At 40.3% G+C, this 26,892-nt stretch overlaps 1 protein-coding gene and 1 long non-coding RNA gene across 2 annotated transcripts in view; one reads left to right on the forward strand and one right to left on the reverse strand.

The window, feature by feature from the left end:
- The window catches only part of LOC309476450, a 115,940-nt gene extending 90,272 nt beyond the window's left edge, over positions 1-25,668 (forward strand). The window contains exons 2-3 of the long non-coding RNA XR_014198161.1: positions 24,226-24,552; positions 24,583-25,668. This is a non-coding gene — a long non-coding RNA (uncharacterized lncRNA). The remainder of the gene's footprint in view (positions 1-24,225; positions 24,553-24,582) is intronic.
- The window catches only part of LOC309474951 (uncharacterized protein), a gene marked incomplete at both ends in the record, with an annotated part of 355,810 nt that overhangs the window by 256,595 nt on the left and 72,323 nt on the right, over positions 1-26,892 (reverse strand). The gene's annotated exons all lie outside the window — the stretch shown is intronic.

Below are 26,892 nucleotides of genomic sequence, written 5' to 3' on the forward strand. Positions count from 1 at the left end.
CACGGACTTTTACTAAGGGCTAAGCTAGCGTCAGCGAGCAGGCAGCTACGCTCGAGAGCGGGGAAGAGATGGAACAGTTCAAACTACCGTCCCCGCTGGTGCTAACAGGCAATATAAGCGAAAACTGGAGAAGATGGGAACAACGCTTTCAAATATACATGACTGCAAGTGGTGCTGATGGAAAGGAAGCTAAAGTACAGGTAGCTATCTTACTGCATGCACTCGGAGAAGATGCTCTCAAGGTATACAACACACTAGACGTTGTACAAGCAGATGAAGCAGAGCTAACAGTGGATGATATTTTATATGCATTTAAAGCATATTGCCAGCCAAAGAAAAACACAGTGTTTGAAAGACATCAGTTTTGGGCTCATCCCATGTCAGAGTCAGTCACCATTGAGAAATATGTGACTGAGTTGAGACAGAAAAGCAAAGACTGTGAATTTGGTGCATCAGAAAATGACATGATCAGAGACAAGATTGTGTTCAGTTTGAATGATCCACGGCTCAAGGAAAGGCTGTTAAGAGAGTCAGATCTCACGCTGGAGAGGGCGATCGACATCTGCAGAGCAGCGGAGACTGCCAAAGCACAAATACAAGCAATGAGTACTACAACACAAGAGAGAGCAATACATGCAGTGAACAAGACCAAAGGTAAAGACAACCAACAATGGAAACAGGGACGAAAACTACAAGTCCAGAGTGACAGCAGGAAAATAAAGGATCAAGTGTGCAGGAAATGTGGAAAGTCACATCAACCAAGGCTTTGCCCAGCATTTGGAGTCTCGTGCCGAAAGTGTGGTAAGCTCAATCATTACGCAAAGATGTGTGAGACTACAAAAGCAACACATAAGATGAAAATGCATGATTTGAGCTCAGAAATAGACACACTTTTCATTGGGACAGTGAATATTGACCAAATAAGCACTAAAAGAGACAATTCATGGTATGCAGACATAGATGCTGGAGACATGTCTGTTAAGTTTAAGTTAGACACAGGAGCAGAAACAAATGTACTACCGCAGGCTGTGTACAAAACATTGAAGAGAAAAGCCAGGCGTGAAAAACGAATAAACTTGCAACTAAAACCGACAAAGACTTTGTTGGTGGCGTACGGTGGTGTTAAGCTGAAACCAGAAGGGACAATCTCACTGGAGTGCTCCAATGCCAAAACCAAATCCAACCTGCTGTTCTATGTGTCAAACCACTCAGACACAGCTATCCTAGGCAAGGATGCATGTGAAGCGTTAGGTCTGATAAAGAGGATGGACATTGACACGCTCGAAGTCAAGTTCCCAACTACAAAAGAGGAGCTGCTAAAACAACATGCGAGTGTCTTTGAAGGACTTGGGGAGTTCTCAGGTGAACATCACATCCACATTGACCCTACAGTCACTCCTGTCATACATGGCTGCAGGAAAATACCACTGGCAGTTATGGACAGACTGAGAGACACGCTTGATGACCTGCTAAAAGCAGACGTTGTTGAACAAGTGACTGAGCCAACGACATGGGTCAATAGCCTTGTAGTCACAGAAAAGAAAGACAAGAAGAAGCTGAGGGTTTGCCTAGACCCTACTGACTTAAATAAAGCTATTTTGAGACAGCATTACTCTATTCCCACAGCAGATGAGGTGTTGTGTAAACTAGCTGGTAAGAAAATCTTCACAGTGCTGGATGAGAAAGACGGCTATTGGCAAATAAAGCTGGACAAGGAGTCGTCGCTACTGTGCACTTTCAACACGCCATGGGGGCGCTATAGGTTTAAGCGCCTACCATTTGGAATCAAGTCGGCGAGTGAAGTTTTTCAGCAACGCAACTGCGAGACATTTGGGGACATCACGGGTGTTCACATAATTGCTGATGACATGATTATCGCTGCATCCACAGAAAAGGAACACGACGAAATACTGCAAAAAGTGATGACTAGAGCAAAGGAGGCTAACGTCAAATTCAACAAAGAGAAGATCCAATACAAGGTGAACAGTGTTAAATACATGGGTCATGTTGTGACCTCAGAGGGTGTTAAAGTAGACGATGCAAAAGTTAAGGCAATAGTTGACATGCCATCACCCACAGACAGACCGGCTCTGCAACGAATGCTTGGGATGATCAAGTATCTCTCACAGTACATACCTGGAGAAGCCACAGCCACAGCGCCACTGAGACAGCTGCTGAGAAAGGACAGTGCTTGGCAATGGCAACACGAACATGAGGAAGCTGTAAAGAGTCTAAAAAATGCGCTTGTAACAGCCCCTGTTCTCAAATTCTTTGACCCAAAGAAAGCTGTCGTGATACAAGCAGGTGCATCCAAGGACGGTTTAGGCGCATGTCTAATGCAAGATGGACATCCCATCGCCTATGCATCCAGAGCTCTAACTGACACAGAGAAAAACTATGCACAGATAGAGAAGGAGCTTCTGGCTATCGTGTTTTCAGTGAAGCGCTTTCACCAGTACGCCTATGGAGTCAAGGTTAATGTGCAGTCGGATCACAAACCTTTGGAAACGATCCTGAGAAAGCCACTGGGAACAGCTCCGTCCAGACTACAGCGGATGCTACTTCAGCTGCAACGCTACGACCTGAATGTAATCTACACGCCAGGTAAAGAGTTACTGATCGCAGACACACTCTCACGAGCAACTACACATGAGCAACAGAGTCAATGTGACATTTTTGACGAAAAAGTGATCTATGCTCTTGAGCCAACAGAGGCCCTAAGCCCAGAGACCCTGGTACAGTTAAAGTTTGAGACACAAAACGACGTCATATTGCAAACGTTGCTGGACATTCACAGGCAGGGCTGGCCACATCACAGAAAACAAGTCGACAAAAAGGTGATACATTACTGGCCTATTAGGCACTCTGTGTCAATAAGAGAAGGAATAATGTTTGCAGGAGACAGAATTATTCTACCAAGTAAAATGAGGTCAGACATGTTACAGAGGCTGCATGTGGCACACCAAGGCATGCAGCGCACCAAAGCTCTGGCCAGAGTACACTGGTATTGGCCAGGTATGACAAGAGACATTGAAAAAATGGTTGAGGAATGTGCAACTTGCCAGCAGTTCCAACCTCTCCACCAGAGGGAGCCGATGATCTCTCATGAAATCCCAGAGCTTCCTTGGCTGAAAGTAGGAGCTGACATATTTGAAATCAGTGGTCAGTCATTTCTTCTGGTTGTAGATTATTTCTCCAAATACCCGGAAGTACTAAACATAAGAGACAAGACAGCACACACAGTCATTAACAAGATTAAATCGGTCTTTGCCAGAGTGGGAATACCTAAAGAGATTGTGTGCGACCATGTGCCTTTTGCAAGCCAAGAAATGAGAAAGTTTGCCACAGCATGGGGAATTAAGCTCACTCACTCCAGCCCAGGCTATGCGCAGTCAAATGGCCTGGCCGAGAGAACAGTGAAGACTGTTAAGTACCTGTTAAAGAAGGCCAAACAAACCAACACTGACCCATTTCTGGCACTTCTAACTCTCAGGAACACACCTGTCACAGGTATGGGCTATTCTCCAGCACAACTGCTTATGGGCAGGGTCCTGAGAAGCACTTTACCCAGCTCAAGCACAGTTCTGCAACCTGCAGTACCAACTAATGCACATTCTACTCTTCAGGACCTCCAGCGAAGACAGCGTGCTTATTACAACAGAGGCACAAAGAAACTTCCGGTGCTGCCGCTTGGTGGGACTGTTCACATGCAAACTGAATGAGGATGGCGTCCTGCTGTTGTCAAGGCGAAATGCGCTGAACCACGGTCCTATGACATAGTGACATCATCTGGACAGCAGTACAGGCGCAACAGGAGACACCTGAGGAAGACACCCAGTAACATTCAGGTGTATACTGAACCGGACTGTCTCGATGATGAGCAAGACAGCACCCCAGATGCTCCTACCGGTGCTGATGAGACTGCATGTATGGAGCCTTCTCCTCCTCCACAAATGGGTCAAACCAGAAGCGGCCGAGTTATTAGGCCTCCAGTTAGATTCAGAGACTATGTGTTAAGCCAATAAGTGCATACAATATTGGGCTGATGTTGTGTTTATAAAAAAAAAAAAGAAAAAAAAGGGAAACAGTAGATCTGCAATGACATGTTCAGTTTAAGTTGAATGTATCCCTGATTGATACACATTGAAATATTGTTTCAGCTAAGCTGCATTTTACATCTTATCTGCTAAAGATAAACTTTTGATTTTGTTTGTTATAAGAAAGGAGGATGTAGTATATAGTGCCGCGCACATATACTAAGGTTAAATAGTACCCGCTCAGAGGCGGAGGGATTGATATATGTGTTGTGGTTGTTGGAGCCTGTTGTCAGTGCAGCTGCTGTGATTAAATGCAAACAACTTACCTGTTGTCATCCTTCCACTCGCCACGATGCACGTTATAAAAGGTTATTAAAAGAAACTACTACAATTTGAGTCTATTTACTTCGTATTTCTGCTTTCCTAATCGTAATTGATTATTGTACACTCATTCAACTTGAGCGCATAGAAATTCCCTGACACTCAAATATCTCACTTTCACCCAAAGTATAATTTCCCTTTAAAAGGATCTCCGCGTCAGACGTTTTTTCTGACGTCATGACGCACGAGCCTGATTTCAACTTCTGTTGCTCAACTGACAACCGCCATTTTTTCTCTTCGGACTCGGATGAAAAAGGTAGGTTGGAAGTTTATTTTAATTAATATACTCGAAAATGCAACTTTTGGACGTGTGTTTTAGTTGTTTATGAGTTAATTAATGTTGTTTGTGAACATGAATACTAACGAAATCGTAATTAACCGAATTTCTGAACGTACGTTTGCGATATAGCGTTACTGAACATGTTCTATGTAGCTGTACAATATGTTGCATTTAAAGTTACTCGTTTGTTTTATAAAAATGTGTTCAGTTTGGATCTTGGGAGTGTGTGTGTATACAATTATTTTTTTAATTGATGCCTCCATAACGCAGATGGGAGTTTTACTTACTCAAACATGTTCTGAGGGCAGAAAGGAAAATGATTGGTTTACAGCTTCAACCAATGAAACTGAAGCAAGGGCGGGGTTTAGACGTTTGAATTTGAGATGCGCTGCGGAGGGATTTCTTGAAGAATAGTCGGAATAAAAGACATGTTCGTGGGAGAACGCGTTTATTGCAAGGTAAGTGAATTTACAACTATATTGTCTTACAATTCAACATCCTCTAACGTTTACTAAGATAATAAGCGAACATTTAAAAATGCACAGAACTAATCATCGTCTAAATATCGTATTGTATGCATTTTGATTTGACTGTTTCATCAGTCGACCAAAACAAAGCTGCTTATGGGGTAACTGGTGTAAAACATGCTTTTCCAATGCTACCTCGCTGTCTGTTAAATTGATATGCGAGAACAGAACTCGTTCAAATTTTCCGCGATATTTCAACGGTCAAAATGATACATCTCCCGCGATCGCGCTGCTCTCAGGGCAGGAGTAACGTTACTCGATAGATTCAAATTGCTGTTATTTTTAGTGTATTACGAGCTCTCAGGGCAGGAGTATAGATTCAAATTGCTGTTATTTTTAGTGTATTACGAGCTCTCAGGGCAGGAGTATAGATTCAAATTGCTGTTATTTTAGTGTATTACGCGCTGCTCTCAGGGCAGGAGTACTCAATAGATTCAAATTGCTGTTATTTTAGTGTATTACGCGCTGCTCTCAGGGCAGGAGTACTCAATAGATTCAAATTGCTGTTATTTTTAGTGTATTACGCGCTGCTCTCAGGGCAGGACTACTCAATAGATTCAAATCACTTTTATTTTAGTGTATTACGTGCTGCTCTCAGGGCAGGAGTACTCAATAGATTCAAATCACTTTTATTTTAGTGTATTACGTGCTGCTCTCAGGGCAGGAGTACTCAATAGATTCAAATCACTTTTATTTTAGTGTATTACGCGCTGCTCTCAGGGCAGGAGTATAGATTCAAATTGCTGTTATTTTAGTGTATTACGCTCTGCTCTCAGGGCAGGAGTACTCAATAGATTCAAATTGCTATTATTTTAGTGTATTACGAGCTCTCAGGGCAGGAGTATTGATTCAAATTGCTGTTATTTTAGTGTATTACGCGCTGCTCTCAGGGCAGGAGTACTCAATAGATTCAAATCACTTTTATTTTAGTGTTTTACGCGCTGCTCTCAGGGCAGGAGTACTCAATAGATTCAAATCGCTGTTATTTTAGTGCATTACGAGCTGCTCTCAGGGCAGGAGTACTCAATAGATTCAAATCGCTGTTATTTTAGTGCATTACGAGCTGCTCTCAGGGCAGGAGTACTCAATAGATTCGAATCGCTGTTATTTTTAGTGTATTACGCGCTGCTCTCAGGGCAGGAGTACTTAATAGATTCAAATCGCTTTTATTTTTGTGTATTACGTGCTGCTCTCAGGGCAGGAGTACTCAATAGATTCATTCACTTTTATTTTAGTGTATTACGCGCTGCTCTCAGGGCAGGAGTACTCAATAGATTCAAATCGCTGTTATTTTTAGTGTATTACGCGCTGCTCTCAGGGCAGGAGTACTCAATAGATTAAAATCGCTGTTATTTTAGTGTATTACGCGCTGCTCTCAGGGCAGGAGTACTCAATAGATTCAAATCGCTGTTATTTTAGTGCATTACGAGCTGCTCTCAGGGCAGGAGTACTCAATAGATTCAAATCGCTGTTATTTTTAGTGTATTACGCGCTGCTCTCAGGGCAGGAGTACTTAATAGATTCAAATCGCTTTTATTTTTGTGTATTACGTGCTGCTCTCAGGGCAGGAGTACTCAATAGATTCATTCACTTTTATTTTAGTGTATTACGCGCTGCTCTCAGGGCAGGAGTACTCAATAGATTCAAATCGCTGTTATTTTTAGTGTATTACGCGCTGCTCTCAGGGCAGGAGTACTCAATAGATTAAAATCGCTGTTATTTTAGTGTATTACGCGCTGCTCTCAGGGCAGGAGTACTCAATAGATTCAAATCACTGTTATTTTTAGTGTATTACGTGCTGCTCTCAGGGCAGGAGTACTCAATAGATTCAAATTGCTGTTATTTTTAGTGTATTACGCGCTGCTCTCAGGGCAGGAGTACTCAATAGATTCATTCACTTTTATTTTAGTGTATTACGCGCTGCTCTCAGGGCAGGAGTACTCAATAGATTCAAATCGCTGTTATTTTTAGTGTATTACGCGCTGCTCTCAGGGCAGGAGTACTCAATAGATTAAAATCGCTGTTATTTTAGTGTATTACGCGCTGCTCTCAGGGCAGGAGTACTCAATAGATTCAAATCGCTGTTATTTTAGTGCATTACGAGCTGCTCTCAGGGCAGGAGTACTCAATAGATTCAAATCGCTGTTATTTTTAGTGTATTACGCGCTGCTCTCAGGGCAGGAGTACTTAATAGATTCAAATCGCTTTTATTTTTGTGTATTACGTGCTGCTCTCAGGGCAGGAGTACTCAATAGATTCATTCACTTTTATTTTAGTGTATTACGCGCTGCTCTCAGGGCAGGAGTACTCAATAGATTCAAATCGCTGTTATTTTTTGTGTATTACGCGCTGCTCTCAGGGCAGGAGTACTCAATAGATTAAAATCGCTGTTATTTTAGTGTATTACGCGCTGCTCTCAGGGCAGGAGTACTCAATAGATTCAAATCACTGTTATTTTTAGTGTATTACGTGCTGCTCTCAGGGCAGGAGTACTCAATAGATTCAAATTGCTGTTATTTTTAGTGTATTACGCGCTGCTCTCAGGGCAGGAGTACTCAATAGATTCAAATCGCTGTTATTTTAGTGCATTACGAGCTGCTCTCAGGGCAGGAGTACTCAATAGATTCAAATCGCTGTTATTTTTTGTGTATTACGCGCTGCTCTCAGGGCAGGAGTACTTAATAGATTCAAATCGCTTTTATTTTTGTGTATTACGTGCTGCTCTCAGGGCAGGAGTACTCAATAGATTCATTCACTTTTATTTTAGTGTATTACGCGCTGCTCTCAGGGCAGGAGTACTCAATAGATTCAAATCGCTGTTATTTTTAGTGTATTACGCGCTGCTCTCAGGGCAGAAGTACTCAATAGATTAAAATCGCTGTTATTTTAGTGTATTACGCGCTGCTCTCAGGGCAGGAGTACTCAATAGATTCAAATCGCTGTTATTTTTAGTGTATTACGTGCTGCTCTCAGGGCAGGAGTGCTAAATAGATTCAAATCGCAGTTATTTTAGTGTATTACGTGCTGCTCTCAGGGCAGGAGTACTCAATAGATTCAAATCGCTGTTATTTTAGTGTATTACGCGCTGCTCTCAGGGCAGGAGTACTCAATAGATTCAAATCGCTGTTATTTTAGTGTATTACGAGCTGCTCTCAGGGCTGGAGTACTCAATAGATTCAAATCGCTGTTATTTTAGTGTATTACGAGCTGCTCTCAGGGCTGGAGTACTCAATAGATTCAAATCGCTGTTATTTTAGTGTATTACGAGCTGCTCTCAGGGCTGGAGTACTCAATAGATTCAAATCGCTGTTATTTTAGTGTATTACGCGCTGCTCTCAGGGCAGGAGTACTCAATAGATTCAAATCGCTGTTATTTTAGTGTATTACGAGCTGCTCTCAGGGCAGGAGTACTCAATAGATTCAAATCGCTGTTATTTTAGTGTATTACGCGCTGCTTTCAGGGCAGGAGTACTCAATAGATTCATTCGCTTTTATTTTAGTGTATTACGCGCTGCTCTCAGGGCAGGAGTACTCAATAGATTCAAATCGCTGTTCTTTTAGTGTATTACGCGCTGCTCTCAGGGCAGGAGTACTCTCAAATCCCTTTTATTTTAGTGTATTACGCGCTGCTCTTAGGGCAGGAGTACTCAATAGATTCAAATCGCTGTTATTTTTAGTGTATTACGCGCTGCTCTCAGGGCAGGAGTACTCAATAGATTCAAATCGCTGTTCTTTTAGTGTATTACGCGCTGCTCTCAGGGCAGGAGTACTCTCAAATCCCTTTTATTTTAGTGTATTACGCGCTGCTCTCAGGGCAGGAGTACTCTCAAATCCCTTTTATTTTAGTGTATTACGCGCTGCTCTCAGGGCAGGAGTACTCAATAGATTCAAATCGCTGTTATTTTAGTGTATTACGCACTGCTCTCAGGGCAGGAGTATAGATTCAAATCGCTGTTATTTTTAGTGTATTACGCGCTGCTCTCAGGGCAGGAGTACTCAATAGATTCAAATTGCTGTTATTTTTAGTGTATTACGCGCTGCTCTCAGGGCAGGAGTACTCAATAGATTCAAATCGCTTTTATTTTTGTGTATTACGTGCTGCTCTCAGGGCAGGAGTACTCAATAGATTCATTCACTTTTATTTTAGTGTATTACGCGCTGCTCTCAGGGCAGGAGTACTCAATAGATTCAAATTGCTGTTATTTTTAGTGTATTACGCGCTGCTCTCAGGGCAGGAGTACTCAATAGATTAAAATCGCTGTTATTTTAGTGTATTACGCGCTGCTCTCAGGGCAGGAGTACTCAATAGATTCAAATCACTGTTATTTTTAGTGTATTATGTGCTGCTCTCAGGGCAGGAGTACTAAATAGATTCAAATCGCAGTTATTTTAGTGTATTACGTGCTGCTCTCAGGGCAGGAGTACTCAATAGATTCAAATCGCTGTTATTTTAGTGTATTACGCGCTGCTCTCAGGGCAGGAGTACTCAATAGATTCAAATCGCTGTTCTTTTAGTGTATTACGCGCTGCTCTCAGGGCAGGAGTACTCAATAGATTCAAATCGCTGTTCTTTTAGTGTATTACGCGCTGCTCTCAGGGCAGGAGTACTCTCAAATCCCTTTTATTTTAGTGTATTACGCGCTGCTCTCAGGGCAGGAGTACTCTCAAATCCCTTTTATTTTAGTGTATTACGCGCTGCTCTCAGGGCAGGAGTACTCAATAGATTCAAATCGCTGTTATTTTAGTGTATTACGCACTGCTCTCAGGGCAGGAGTATAGATTCAAATCGCTGTTATTTTTAGTGTATTACGCGCTGCTCTCAGGGCAGGAGTACTCAATAGATTCAAATTGCTGTTATTTTTAGTGTATTACGCGCTGCTCTCAGGGCAGGAGTACTCAATAGATTCAAATCGCTGTTATTTTAGTGCATTACGAGCTGCTCTCAGGGCAGGAGTACTCAATAGATTCAAATCGCTGTTATTTTTAGTGTATTACGCGCTGCTCTCAGGGCAGGAGTACTTAATAGATTCAAATCGCTTTTATTTTTGTGTATTACGTGCTGCTCTCAGGGCAGGAGTACTCAATAGATTCATTCACTTTTATTTTAGTGTATTACGCGCTGCTCTCAGGGCAGGAGTACTCAATAGATTCAAATCGCTGTTATTTTTAGTGTATTACGCGCTGCTCTCAGGGCAGGAGTACTCAATAGATTAAAATCGCTGTTATTTTAGTGTATTACGCGCTGCTCTCAGGGCAGGAGTACTCAATAGATTCAAATCGCTGTTATTTTTAGTGTATTACGTGCTGCTCTCAGGGCAGGAGTACTAAATAGATTCAAATCGCAGTTATTTTAGTGTATTACGTGCTGCTCTCAGGGCAGGAGTACTCAATAGATTCAAATCGCTGTTATTTTAGTGTATTACGCGCTGCTCTCAGGGCAGGAGTACTCAATAGATTCAAATCGCTGTTATTTTAGTGTATTACGAGCTGCTCTCAGGGCTGGAGTACTCAATAGATTCAAATCGCTGTTATTTTAGTGTATTACGAGCTGCTCTCAGGGCTGGAGTACTCAATAGATTCAAATCGCTGTTATTTTAGTGTATTACGTGCTGCTCTCAGGGCAGGAGTACTCAATAGATTCAAATCACTTTTATTTTAGTGTATTACGAGCTGCTCTCAGGGCAGGAGTATAGATTCAAATTGCTGTTATTTTAGTGTATTACGCGCTGCTCTCAGGGCAGGAGTACTCAATAGATTCAAATCACTTTTATTTTAGTGTATTACGCGCTGCTCTCAGGGCAGGAGTATAGATTCAAATTGCTGTTATTTTAGTGTATTACGCTCTGCTCTCAGGGCAGGAGTACTCAATAGATTCAAATTGCTATTATTTTAGTGTATTACGAGCTCTCAGGGCAGGAGTATAGATTCAAATTGCTGTTATTTTAGTGTATTACGCGCTGCTCTCAGGGCAGGAGTACTCAATAGATTCAAATCACTTTTATTTTAGTGTTTTACGCGCTGCTCTCAGGGCAGGAGTACTCAATAGATTCAAATCGCTGTTATTTTAGTGCATTACGAGCTGCTCTCAGGGCAGGAGTACTCAATAGATTCAAATCGCTGTTATTTTAGTGCATTACGAGCTGCTCTCAGGGCAGGAGTACTCAATAGATTCAAATCGCTGTTATTTTTAGTGTATTACGCGCTGCTCTCAGGGCAGGAGTACTTAATAGATTCAAATCGCTTTTATTTTTGTGTATTACGTGCTGCTCTCAGGGCAGGAGTACTCAATAGATTCATTCACTTTTATTTTAGTGTATTACGCGCTGCTCTCAGGGCAGGAGTACTCAATAGATTCAAATCGCTGTTATTTTTAGTGTATTACGCGCTGCTCTCAGGGCAGGAGTACTCAATAGATTAAAATCGCTGTTATTTTAGTGTATTACGCGCTGCTCTCAGGGCAGGAGTACTCAATAGATTCAAATCGCTGTTATTTTTAGTGTATTACGCGCTGCTCTCAGGGCAGGAGTACTCAATAGATTCAAATCGCTGTTATTTTAGTGCATTACGAGCTGCTCTCAGGGCAGGAGTACTCAATAGATTCAAATCGCTGTTATTTTTAGTGTATTACGCGCTGCTCTCAGGGCAGGAGTACTTAATAGATTCAAATCGCTTTTATTTTTGTGTATTACGTGCTGCTCTCAGGGCAGGAGTACTCAATAGATTCATTCACTTTTATTTTAGTGTATTACGCGCTGCTCTCAGGGCAGGAGTACTCAATAGATTCAAATTGCTGTTATTTTTAGTGTATTACGCGCTGCTCTCAGGGCAGGAGTACTCAATAGATTAAAATCGCTGTTATTTTAGTGTATTACGCGCTGCTCTCAGGGCAGGAGTACTCAATAGATTCAAATCACTGTTATTTTTAGTGTATTATGTGCTGCTCTCAGGGCAGGAGTACTAAATAGATTCAAATCGCAGTTATTTTAGTGTATTACGTGCTGCTCTCAGGGCAGGAGTACTCAATAGATTCAAATCGCTGTTATTTTAGTGTATTACGCGCTGCTCTCAGGGCAGGAGTACTCAATAGATTCAAATCGCTGTTCTTTTAGTGTATTACGCGCTGCTCTCAGGGCAGGAGTACTCAATAGATTCAAATCGCTGTTCTTTTAGTGTATTACGCGCTGCTCTCAGGGCAGGAGTACTCTCAAATCCCTTTTATTTTAGTGTATTACGCGCTGCTCTCAGGGCAGGAGTACTCTCAAATCCCTTTTATTTTAGTGTATTACGCGCTGCTCTCAGGGCAGGAGTACTCAATAGATTCAAATCGCTGTTATTTTAGTGTATTACGCACTGCTCTCAGGGCAGGAGTATAGATTCAAATCGCTGTTATTTTTAGTGTATTACGCGCTGCTCTCAGGGCAGGAGTACTCAATAGATTCAAATTGCTGTTATTTTTAGTGTATTACGCGCTGCTCTCAGGGCAGGAGTACTCAATAGATTCAAATCGCTGTTATTTTTAGTGTATTACGCGCTGCTCTCAGGGCAGGAGTACTCAATAGATTCAAATCGCTGTTATTTTAGTGCATTACGAGCTGCTCTCAGGGCAGGAGTACTCAATAGATTCAAATCGCTGTTATTTTTAGTGTATTACGCGCTGCTCTCAGGGCAGGAGTACTTAATAGATTCAAATCGCTTTTATTTTTGTGTATTACGTGCTGCTCTCAGGGCAGGAGTACTCAATAGATTCATTCACTTTTATTTTAGTGTATTACGCGCTGCTCTCAGGGCAGGAGTACTCAATAGATTCAAATCGCTGTTATTTTTAGTGTATTACGCGCTGCTCTCAGGGCAGGAGTACTCAATAGATTAAAATCGCTGTTATTTTAGTGTATTACGCGCTGCTCTCAGGGCAGGAGTACTCAATAGATTCAAATCGCTGTTATTTTTAGTGTATTACGTGCTGCTCTCAGGGCAGGAGTACTAAATAGATTCAAATCGCAGTTATTTTAGTGTATTACGTGCTGCTCTCAGGGCAGGAGTACTCAATAGATTCAAATCGCTGTTATTTTAGTGTATTACGCGCTGCTCTCAGGGCAGGAGTACTCAATAGATTCAAATCGCTGTTATTTTAGTGTATTACGAGCTGCTCTCAGGGCTGGAGTACTCAATAGATTCAAATCGCTGTTATTTTAGTGTATTACGTGCTGCTCTCAGGGCAGGAGTACTCAATAGATTCAAATCACTTTTATTTTAGTGTATTACGAGCTGCTCTCAGGGCAGGAGTATAGATTCAAATTGCTGTTATTTTAGTGTATTACGCGCTGCTCTCAGGGCAGGAGTACTCAATAGATTCAAATCACTTTTATTTTAGTGTATTACGCGCTGCTCTCAGGGCAGGAGTATAGATTCAAATTGCTGTTATTTTAGTGTATTCCGCTCTGCTCTCAGGGCAGGAGTACTCAATAGATTCAAATTGCTATTATTTTAGTGTATTACGAGCTCTCAGGGCAGGAGTATAGATTCAAATTGCTGTTATTTTAGTGTATTACGCGCTGCTCTCAGGGCAGGAGTACTCAATAGATTCAAATCACTTTTATTTTAGTGTTTTACGCGCTGCTCTCAGGGCAGGAGTACTCAATAGATTCAAATCGCTGTTATTTTAGTGCATTACGAGCTGCTCTCAGGGCAGGAGTACTCAATAGATTCAAATCGCTGTTATTTTAGTGCATTACGAGCTGCTCTCAGGGCAGGAGTACTCAATAGATTCAAATCGCTGTTATTTTTAGTGTATTACGCGCTGCTCTCAGGGCAGGAGTACTTAATAGATTCAAATCGCTTTTATTTTTGTGTATTACGTGCTGCTCTCAGGGCAGGAGTACTCAATAGATTCATTCACTTTTATTTTAGTGTATTACGCGCTGCTCTCAGGGCAGGAGTACTCAATAGATTCAAATCGCTGTTATTTTTAGTGTATTACGCGCTGCTCTCAGGGCAGGAGTACTCAATAGATTAAAATCGCTGTTATTTTAGTGTATTACGCGCTGCTCTCAGGGCAGGAGTACTCAATAGATTCAAATCGCTGTTATTTTAGTGCATTACGAGCTGCTCTCAGGGCAGGAGTACTCAATAGATTAAAATCGCTGTTATTTTTAGTGTATTACGCGCTGCTCTCAGGGCAGGAGTACTTAATAGATTCAAATCGCTTTTATTTTTGTGTATTACGTGCTGCTCTCAGGGCAGGAGTACTCAATAGATTCATTCACTTTTATTTTAGTGTATTACGCGCTGCTCTCAGGGCAGGAGTACTCAATAGATTCAAATCGCTGTTATTTTTAGTGTATTACGCGCTGCTCTCAGGGCAGGAGTACTCAATAGATTAAAATCGCTGTTATTTTAGTGTATTACGCGCTGCTCTCAGGGCAGGAGTACTCAATAGATTCAAATCGCTGTTATTTTAGTGCATTACGAGCTGCTCTCAGGGCAGGAGTACTCAATAGATTCAAATCGCTGTTATTTTTAGTGTATTACGCGCTGCTCTCAGGGCAGGAGTACTTAATAGATTCAAATCGCTTTTATTTTTGTGTATTACGTGCTGCTCTCAGGGCAGGAGTACTCAATAGATTCATTCACTTTTATTTTAGTGTATTACGCGCTGCTCTCAGGGCAGGAGTACTCAATAGATTAAAATCGCTGTTATTTTTAGTGTATTACGCGCTGCTCTCAGGGCAGGAGTACTCAATAGATTAAAATCGCTGTTATTTTAGTGTATTACGCGCTGCTCTCAGGGCAGGAGTACTCAATAGATTCAAATCACTGTTATTTTTAGTGTATTACGTGCTGCTCTCAGGGCAGGAGTACTCAATAGATTCAAATTGCTGTTATTTTTAGTGTATTACGCGCTGCTCTCAGGGCAGGAGTACTCAATAGATTCATTCACTTTTATTTTAGTGTATTACGCGCTGCTCTCAGGGCAGGAGTACTCAATAGATTCAAATCGCTGTTATTTTTAGTGTATTACGCGCTGCTCTCAGGGCAGGAGTACTCAATAGATTAAAATCGCTGTTATTTTAGTGTATTACGCGCTGCTCTCAGGGCAGGAGTACTCAATAGATTCAAATCGCTGTTATTTTAGTGCATTACGAGCTGCTCTCAGGGCAGGAGTACTCAATAGATTCAAATCGCTGTTATTTTAGTGTATTACGAGCTGCTCTCAGGGCTGGAGTACTCAATAGATTCAAATCGCTGTTATTTTAGTGTATTACGAGCTGCTCTCAGGGCTGGAGTACTCAATAGATTCAAATCGCTGTTATTTTAGTGTATTACGAGCTGCTCTCAGGGCTGGAGTACTCAATAGATTCAAATCGCTGTTATTTTAGTGTATTACGCGCTGCTCTCAGGGCAGGAGTACTCAATAGATTCAAATCGCTGTTATTTTAGTGTATTACGAGCTGCTCTCAGGGCAGGAGTACTCAATAGATTCAAATCGCTGTTATTTTAGTGTATTACGCGCTGCTTTCAGGGCAGGAGTACTCAATAGATTCATTCGCTTTTATTTTAGTGTATTACGCGCTGCTCTCAGGGCAGGAGTACTCAATAGATTCAAATCGCTGTTATTTTAGTGTATTATGTGCTGCTCTCAGGGCAGGAGTACTCAATAGATTCAAATCGCTGTTCTTTTTGTGTATTACGCGCTGCTCTCAGGGCAGGAGTACTCTCAAATCCCTTTTATTTTAGTGTATTACGCGCTGCTCTCAGGGCAGGAGTACTCAATAGATTCAAATCGCTGTTATTTTTAGTGTATTACGCGCTGCTCTCAGGGCAGGAGTACTCAATAGATTCAAATCGCTGTTCTTTTAGTGTATTACGCGCTGCTCTCAGGGCAGGAGTACTCTCAAATCCCTTTTATTTTAGTGTATTACGCGCTGCTCTCAGGGCAGGAGTACTCTCAAATCCCTTTTATTTTAGTGTATTACGCGCTGCTCTCAGGGCAGGAGTACTCAATAGATTCAAATCGCTGTTATTTTAGTGTATTACGCACTGCTCTCAGGGCAGGAGTATAGATTCAAATCGCTGTTATTTTTAGTGTATTACGCGCTGCTCTCAGGGCAGGAGTACTCAATAGATTCAAATTGCTGTTTTTTTTTAGTGTATTACGCGCTGCTCTCAGGGCAGGAGTACTCAATAGATTCAAATCGCTGTTATTTTTAGTGTATTACGCGCTGCTCTCAGGGCAGGAGTACTCAATAGATTCAAATCGCTGTTATTTTAGTGCATTACGAGCTGCTCTCAGGGCAGGAGTACTCAATAGATTCAAATCGCTGTTATTTTTAGTGTATTACGCGCTGCTCTCAGGGCAGGAGTACTTAATAGATTCAAATCGCTTTTATTTTTGTGTATTACGCGCTGCTCTCAGGGCAGGAGTACTCAATAGATTCATTCACTTTTATTTTAGTGTATTACGCGCTGCTCTCAGGGCAGGAGTACTCAATAGATTCAAATCGCTGTTATTTTTAGTGTATTACGCGCTGCTCTCAGGGCAGGAGTACTCAATAGATTAAAATCGCTGTTATTTTAGTGTATTACGCGCTGCTCTCAGGGCAGGAGTACTCAATAGATTCAAATCACTGTTATTTTTAGTGTATTACGTGCTGCTCTCAGGGCAGGAGTACTCAATAGATTCAAATTGCTGTTATTTTTAGTGTATTACGCGCTGCTCTCAGGGCAGGAGTACTCAATAGATTCAAATCGCTGTTATTTTAGTGCATTACGAGCTGCTCTCAGGGCAGGAGTACTCAATAGATTCAAATCGCTGTTATTTTTAGTGTATTACGCGCTGCTCTCAGGGCAGGAGTACTTAATAGATTCAAATCGATTTTATTTTTGTGTATTACGTGCTGCTCTCAGGGCAGGAGTACTCAATAGATTCATTCACTTTTATTTTAGTGTATTACGCGTTGCTCTCAGGGCAGGAGTACTCAATAGATTCAAATCGCTGTTATTTTTAGTGTATTACGCGCTGCTCTCAGGGCAGGAGTACTCAATAGATTAAAATCGCTGTTATTTTAGTGTATTACGCGCTGCTCTCAGTGCAGGAGTACTCAATAGATTCAAATCGCTGTTATTTTTAGTGTATTACGTGCTGCTCTCAGGGCAGGAGTACTAAATAGATTCAAATCGCAGTTATTTTAGTGTATTACGTGCTGCTCTCAGGGCAGGAGTACTCAATAGATTCAAATCGCTGTTATTTTAGTGTATTACGCGCTGCTCTCAGGGCAGGAGTACTCTCAAATCCCTTTTATTTTAGTGTATTACGCGCTGCTCTCAGGGCAGGAGTACTCAATAGATTCAAATCGCTGTTATTTTTAGTGTATTACGCGCTGCTCTCAGGGCAGGAGTACTCAATAGATTCAAATCGCTGTTCTTTTAGTGTATTACGCGCTGCTCTCAGGGCAGGAGTACTCTCAAATCCCTTTTATTTTAGTGTATTACGCGCTGCTCTCAGGGCAGGAGTACTCTCAAATCCCTTTTATTTTAGTGTATTACGCGCTGCTCTCAGGGCAGGAGTACTCAATAGATTCAAATCGCTGTTCTTTTAGTGTATTACGCGCTGCTCTCAGGGCAGGAGTACTCTCAAATCCCTTTTATTTTAGTGTATTACGAGCTGCTCTCAGGGCAGGAGTACTCAATAGATTCAAATCGCTGTTATTTTAGTGTATTACGCGCTGCTTTCAGGGCAGGAGTACTCAATAGATTCATTCGCTTTTATTTTAGTGTATTACGCGCTGCTCTCAGGGCAGGAGTACTCAATAGATTCAAATCGCTGTTATTTTAGTGTATTATGTGCTGCTCTCAGGGCAGGAGTATAGATTCAAATCGCTTTTATTTTTAGTGTATTACGCACTGCTCTCAGGGCAGGAGTACTCAATAGATTCAAATCGCTGTTATTTTAGTGTATTACGCACTGCTCTCAGGGCAGGAGTATAGATTCAAATCGCTTTTATTTTTAGTGTATTACGCACTGCTCTCAGGGCAGGAGTACTCAATAGATTCAAATTGCTGTTATTTTTAGTGTATTACGCGCTGCTCTCAGGGCAGGAGTACTCAATAGATTCAAATCGCTGTTATTTTAGTGTATTACGCGCTGCTCTCAGGGCAGGAGTACTCAATAGATTCAAATCGCTGTTATTTTAGTGTATTACGCGCTGCTCTCAGGGCAGGAGTACTCAATAGATTCAAATCGCTGTTCTTTTAGCGCAATACTCCAAGCTGTCAGGGAAGGAGTACTCCAGAGATTCTAATTGCTTTGCATTTTCCTAGAAATGAAGTCCTGTAATATTCCTGTATTGCAGGAATATACAGTAGTAATGATACTATGTGCTCTAATAATTTGATACACTAAGGTCAGTTCTAGAATAATTATATTTTTCTCTATAACTAATCATTGTCAATTCAAAAAAAAAACAAAAAAAACATCACTCATAAAAATATTCAGTAAAAATGGCTGTCAGCTCCCAGGGCATTCTTCAGGGCATCACTTTTGTAAAACTAAAGCAAAGTTGTCCCACAATACCAAAATATAGGCTACAGTACAAAATACTCTTTTTTTCCTTTTTATATTTTTGCTGGTTTTATAGTCTAGTAAATCTATAGCCCTACACATTTTTAAGGGTATATTTGATTATTTTGAATCATTTTGTTGTTACATAAGTAGACCATTTCTTTTTGGTCTATTATTAACTTGGGTAACACTTTACTTGAAGGGGTGTGCATAAGACTGACATGACACCTTCATAATCATGACATGGCAGAGGTCATAAATGAAGGAGGTCTTATGCATGTTTATGACAACTGTCATTAAGTGTCATTCGCTCAATTATGACATTTTTAATGCAAATATGACATTGTTTGAGATGTCTTTGTTATGACAACTTGACATAAACCAATACATCATAACCTGTCAATGTCTTTGTCATGACAACTTGACATTACCAAGACAACATAAATTGTCATAAACATGACATAGCCTAGCAGATTAACTATTAAAATTAAGAAACCACTTAGCTTTATGGGTTAACATTTCATTAAACTTTCAGGTGGTTGGTTTTGACATTGGCTGTCATGAGGCCATTATAACTGTGTCATGAATGTTTTTCTTGACCTCAACTACAGTGGTACAAATTTAATTTGTCATTAAAATGTTATAATGGCTTCATGACAGCCAATGTCAAAACCAACCACATGAAATGTTAACCCATAAAGCGAAGTGGTTTCTTAAGTTTGATAATTAATCTGCTATGTCATGTTTATGACATATTTATGACAGGTTGTGTTGTCTTAGTAAAGTTTAGTAAGTTGCCATAACAAAGACATCTCACACAATGTCATATTTGCATTAAAAATGTCATAATTGAGCGAATGACACTTAATGACATTTGTCATAAACATGCATAAAACCTCCTTCATATTCATGACATGTGTCATGTCATGATTATGACGTTGTCATGTCAGTCTTATGCACACCCCTTCAAGTAAAGTGTTACCTTAACTTGTTCTTGTATCTCATTCTTCAGTTACCTGAAAGAGCTGGCAGAAACTGGATGAATAAAAGGAGCCAACACTGAAGATGCCTGATGCTACCCAGTCTATGATTAAGGCCTGGATGCATGTAAGATTGAAAATAATTAAAGATATTTGAAAATGAACAAAAACATTTTCTTTTACTGTTTCAATTCCCCTTTCTTACCCCAGGGTACCATTTGGAATTCCTAAAGGCAGAGGTGCTGATAGTGCTCAAGGCCTGTAGGTCAAAATGTGTGTACTTCGGGGGTCTACGAATTGTCACACCTTTTACAATGGGGGAAATTGTAATTTTCTGATGAGTCGATTTGAACGTCTCACATTTGGGTTACAGACACATGGTCAAGGAAGGCATCAAAGATTATAACAGTTTCTCTGTCCCTTTTATTCTCTGGCTCTCTTTCTTTGTCTCTTTCTACACCCTCTCCCTCTCTTTATATCTCTCAGGTAACACTTTACATATATGGGGGGTACAATTAATGGTATTTTGGGATGGGATAAGTTTTTATCATCACATCTATTTTGTAACTTTAAGTGTAACCATATATAGTGTCATTAAACCCTTTCAATTACATATAATGTGCCAACTAGTTTTGATTAGTTATTGACTTTGAAGTGCTACCTATTGCAAAACAATATTGTCACTCTATAGCAGCAATCTGCCACATATTTAGCTGTTGTTACAACTTGTAACTACTTGTAACTACTACTTGTAACAACTTATTTCCATTGTTGATATAAGTAGCAGTGGGTGGTAATGGACAAGAAATCTACAGTTTTCCACCATCTTACTGATAACGTTTCTTTAGTTATTCGGCAGTCTAGCAGCCTGAACCCCTGTAGGAAATCAATCCTTACAAAATTATGGAATTTTGATTTCATTTAATGACTGAACAAAAATTGATTGTAAATAACTAGTTTACTAATTATATTTTTATTGAACGGTCTTTTGGTCCAATTGTGCAAAATAACCAATTCAAGCATAATTATGACTTTCCTTTTTTATAGTATTACAAAACATTTTTACAGTGAATTAAATGTATAAAACAAACATATCACAAAAAAATGCAGAGCAAAGATGTAGCCTATCATTAAACTGTTGTACTTTTAACTAGCTCATATCATTATTCTTAGAGGTTTTTAATTGCTTTATTATTTTTATTTTAGACGGGTGTCATTGAACTTGAATGGGCTTCCTGTTAAACCAGGCCCAACGCTACGGGTCGCCTGGTCAAATGTCTGTCAGTTCCTCCTTAAATTCTCCAGATCTGTAGGTCTTCCTGCAAATGAATTACAAGATGTTGGTTTCAATGTAAGCTGATGGTCATAAAAAAACAAAATGTAAAATGTATTTCACCTGAAAGCTTCAGTTTCATCCTCATTTTAAAATATTTCCTGGACTATTTCTTTTGTAGAGTAAACTTGGTGCAAGGGACATTAATGAAACCTTATTGTAACGTGGAACCAATGTAAACAAATAAAATTACTTGTAAAAATCTTAAGATCTTTAAGCTAAAATACATTTATAATGCCCTCAAAACAGCACTAAAGACACAGTTATATTGTGCTTATCACAGTTAGTGCATGTTGAAGTCAAATTGAATCGGAGTACTCCTGCCCTGAGAGCAGCACGTAATACACTAAAATAACAGCGATTTGAATCTATTGAGTACTCCTGCCCTGAGAGCAGCGCGTAATACACTAAAATAAAAGTGATTTGAATCTATTGAGTACTCCTGCCCTGAGAGCAGCGCGTAATACACTAAAAATAACAGCAATTTGAATATATTGAGTACTCCTGCCCTGAGAGCAGCACGTAATACACTAAAATAAAAGTGATTTGAATCTATTGAGTACTCCTGCCCTGAGAGCAGCGCGTAATACACAAAAATAAAAGCGAATTAATCTATTTGAGTACACCTGCCCTGAGAGCAGCGCGTAATACACTAAAATAAAAGTGATTTGAATCTATTGAGTTCTCCTGCCCTGAGAGCAGCGCGTAATACACAAAAAATAACAGCGATTTGAATCTATTGAGTTCTCCTGCCCTGAGAGCAGCACGTAATACACTAAAATAAAAGCGAATTAATCTATTTGAGTACACCTGCCCTGAGAGCAGCGCGTAATACACTAAAATAACAGCGATTTGAATCTATTGAGTACTCCTGCCCTGAGAGCAGCGCGTAATACACTAAAATAAAAGTGATTTGAATCTATTGAGTACTCCTGCCCTGAGAGCAGCGCATAATACACAAAAAAAACAGCGATTTGAATCTATTGAGTACACCTGCCCTGAGAGCAGCGCGTAATACACTAAAATAACAGCGATTTGAATCTATTGAGTTCTCCTGCCCTGAGAGCAGCACGTAATACACTAAAATAACAGCGATTTGAATCTATTGAGTACTCCTGCCCTGAGAGCAGCGCGTAATACACTAAAATAACAGCGATTTGAATCTATTGAGTACTCCTGCCCTGAGAGCAGCGCGTAATACACTAAAATAACAGCGATTTGAATCTATTGAGTACTCCTGCCCTGAGAGCAGCGCGTAATACACTAAAATAAAAGTGATTTGAATCTATTAAGTACTCCTGCCCTGAGAGCAGCGCGTAATACACTAAAAATAACAGCAATTTGAATATATTGAGTACTCCTGCCCTGAGAGCAGCACGTAATACACTAAAATAAAAGTGATTTGAATCTATTGAGTACTCCTGCCCTGAGAGCAGCGCGTAATACACTAAAATAAAAGTGATTTGAATCTATTGAGTTCTCCTGCCCTGAGAGCAGCGCGTAATACACAAAAAATAACAGCGATTTGAATCTATTGAGTTCTCCTGCCCTGAGAGCAGCGCGTAATACACTAAAATAAAAGTGATTTGAATCTATTGAGTACTCCTGCCCTGAGAGCAGCGCGTAATACACAAAAATAAAAGCGAATTAATCTATTTGAGTACACCTGCCCTGAGAGCAGCGCGTAATACACTAAAATAAAAGTGATTTGAATCTATTGAGTTCTCCTGCCCTGAGAGCAGCTCGTAATACACTAAAAATAACAGCGATTTGAATCTATTGAGTACTCCTGCCCTGAGAGCAGCGCGTAATACACTAAAAATAACAGCGATTTGAATCTATTGAGTACTCCTGCCCTGAGAGCAGCGCGTAATACACTAAAAATAACAGCGATGTGAATCTATTGAGTACTCCTGCCCTGAGAGCAGCGCGTAATACACTAAAAATAACAGCGATTTGAATCTATTGAGTTCTCCTGCCCTGAGAGCAGCGCGTAATACACTAAAAATAACAGCGATGTGAATCTATTGAGTACTCCTGCCCTGAGAGCAGCGCGTAATACACAAAAAATAACAGCGATTTGAATCTATTGAGTTCTCCTGCCCTGAGAGCAGCGCGTAATACACTAAAAATAACTGTGATTTGAATCTATTGAGTACTCCTGCCCTGAGAGCAGCGCGTAATACACTAAAATAACAGCGATTTGAATCTATTGAGTACTCCTGCCCTGAGAGCAGCGCGTAATACACTAAAATAAAAGTGATTTGAATCTATTGAGTACTCCTGCCCTGAGAGCAGCGCGTAATACACTAAAATAACAGCGATTTGAATCTATTGAGTAATCCTGCCGAGAGCAGCGCGTAAAACACTAAAATAAAAGTGATTTGAATCTATTGAGTACTCCTGCCCTGAGAGCAGCGCGTAATACACTAAAATAACAGCAATTTGAATCTATACTCCTGCCCTGAGAGCTCGTAATACACTAAAATAATAGCAATTTGAATCTATTGAGTACTCCTGCCCTGAGAGCAGCGCGTAATACACTAAAAATAACAGCGATTTGAATCTATTGAGTACTCCTGCCCTGAGAGCAGCGCGTAATACACTAAAATAAAAGTGATTTGAATCTATTAAGTACTCCTGCCCTGAGAGCAGCGCGTAATACACTAAAAATAACAGCAATTTGAATATATTGAGTACTCCTGCCCTGAGAGCAGCACGTAATACACTAAAATAAAAGTGATTTGAATCTATTGAGTACTCCTGCCCTGAGAGCAGCGCGTAATACACAAAAATAAAAGTGATTTGAATCTATTGAGTTCTCCTGCCCTGAGAGCAGCGCGTAATACACAAAAAATAACAGCGATTTGAATCTATTGAGTTCTCCTGCCCTGAGAGCAGCGCGTAATACACTAAAATAAAAGTGATTTGAATCTATTGAGTACTCCTGCCCTGAGAGCAGCGCGTAATACACAAAAATAAAAGCGAATTAATCTATTTGAGTACACCTGCCCTGAGAGCAGCGCGTAATACACTAAAATAAAAGTGATTTGAATCTATTGAGTTCTCCTGCCCTGAGAGCAGCTCGTAATACACTAAAAATAACAGCGATTTGAATCTATTGAGTAGGGCTGAAACGATTCATCGAGTTACTCGATTTACTCGATTACAAAAATTCCTCGAGGCAAAAACTCTGCCTCGAAGCCTCGTTAAATTCCTATGACGCGCACTATACGCGTAATATCTGATTTCACACGGACCGTTGTTCAGTGTTCAGGAAGCACACCATAGCGCGTGATACATTTTGAATTTAGTTGGCGCGATGGCGGAGAGTAAAGATGTCCATAAACGGCAGAGAATGTCTAAAGTTTGGGATCGCTTCCTTCCAGCGTCGCTGAAACAAGGTAACGATTCTGTCCCGCATTTTTTTTTGACCCAGCGCCAATATTTCCGCCCGTGCCTTTAAGCCTATACATTGATGTATAGGCCTTTAAGCCTATACATTGATGTTCACTGATTTTAATCCCATACTGTATTTGTAGTGATGATGTCGTGATGCGGTTTGACTAGATATGATGTTTAGCTTTGATGTTTTTAAGTAGTAAACGTATTCACTTTCAATTGCAAGAGAGTATAGCCTAAAAAAAGAACCGCTTCACACACACACACGCACCCTCGTCTCTCACACGCGCCAGTCAGACCAATTGCGGCAATGCATATGCTTAAACTTTTATGTAGCCACGCAACAATAATTTCAGCATGCATTCACTGTATACACCGGGACGTGATGGAGGAACAAATATTGTATTGCAGTCTTTGCGAGACCTTGTTTGTAGTCTGTCACGTCTGCCAAATAGTTACAGACAACAACAAAAAATGAAACTCCCCAGCCTCTCCAATCCACTCGTACTTTTGGGGAAGACATAATCAGCTACCAAAGTAATTGAGCATAGAACATTTTCAATTAACAAAAAAAATATAATACTACAAAACGTGATAATATACTTAAACTAGCCTAAGTGAAAAACAAAATGCTGTTCTTTTTCTATTTAACAAAATGCATATTTGCAATAAAACATTCCCCTTTTCAAAGCTACACTTATTTTTTTTTATAAATTGTATACATTGTGTACCTGTTGGGCTTGATATTTTATATTCATTTCATTTATTTTTGTTCTCCAGTGGGTAATTTGCAGAAGGTGCAATCCTTTTTTTGTAATGTTGTATTAAGAAGACAAAACTAAGGCCAAATGGCCTTTACTATTTAAGTTTGTATTGATAGTTTTACATGTTATACATGTTTTACAGTAAGTTGACTTAACTGTCTTGTTATATAATTGTTGGCACTGGCACTTATAAACACTAAATGGGTCAAGATTGCAATAAATAGGCTTAGTTTTGGAGCCAAATGTTGGAGTTGGAATAAATACCTCATTTTCGTTATGCATTATTTGTTTTGGTTGTTTAAAAACACACAAATTTGTTTTATCCGATTACTCGATTAATCGATCGATTAAGTGCTAGATTAATCGATTACAAAAAGAATCGATAGCTGCAGCCCTACTATTGAGTACTCCTGCCCTGAGAGCAGCGCGTAATACACTAAAAATAACAGCGATTTGAATCTATTGAGTACTCCTGCCCTGAGAGCAGCGCGTAATACACTAAAAATAACAGCGATGTGAATCTATTGAGTACTCCTGCCCTGAGAGCAGCGCGTAATACACTAAAAATAACAGCGATTTGAATCTATTGAGTTCTCCTGCCCTGAGAGCAGCGCGTAATACACTAAAAATAACAGCGATTTGAATCTATTGAGTTCTCCTGCCCTGAGAGCAGCGCGTAATACACTAAAAATAACTGTGATTTGAATCTATTGAGTACTCCTGCCCTGAGAGCAGCGCGTAATACACTAAAATAACAGCGATTTGAATCTATTGAGTACTCCTGCCCTGAGAGCAGCGCGTAATACACTAAAATAAAAGTGATTTGAATCTATTGAGTACTCCTGCCCTGAGAGCAGCGCGTAATACACTAAAATAACAGCGATTTGAATCTATTGAGTAATCCTGCCGAGAGCAGCGCGTAAAACACTAAAATAAAAGTGATTTGAATCTATTGAGTACTCCTGCCCTGAGAGCAGCGCGTAATACACTAAAATAACAGCAATTTGAATCTATACTCCTGCCCTGAGAGCTCGTAATACACTAAAATAATAGCAATTTAAATCTATTGAGTACTCCTGCCCTGAGAGCAGAGCGTAATACACTAAAATAACAGCAATTTGAATCTATACTCCTGCCCTGAGAGCAGCGCGTAATACACTAAAATAAAAGTGATTTGAATCTATTGAGTACTCCTGCCCTGAGAGCAGCGCGTAATGCACTAAAATAACAGCAATTTGAATCTATACTCCTGCCCTGAGAGCAGCTCGTAATACACTAAAATAAAAGTGATTTGAATCTATTGAGTACTCCTGCCCTGAGAGCAGCACGTAATACACTAAAATAAAAGTGATTTGAATCTATTGAGTACTCCTGCCCTGAGAGCAGCGCGTAATACACTAAAATAAAAGTGATTTGAATCTATTGAGTACTCCTGCCCTGAGAGCAGCGCGTAATACACTAAAATAAAAGTGATTTGAATCTATTGAGTACTCCTGCCCTGAGAGCAGCGTGTAATACACTAAAAATAACAGCAATTTGAATCTATTGAGTACTCCTGCCCTGAGAGCAGCGCGTAATACACTAAAATAACAGCAATTTGAATCTATACTTCTGCCCTGAGAGCTCGTAA

This window comes from Leuciscus leuciscus, assembly GCF_965113295.1.
Source record: "Leuciscus leuciscus genome assembly, chromosome: 15".
In the NCBI taxonomy this organism is placed as follows: Eukaryota; Metazoa; Chordata; class Actinopteri; order Cypriniformes; family Leuciscidae; genus Leuciscus; species Leuciscus leuciscus.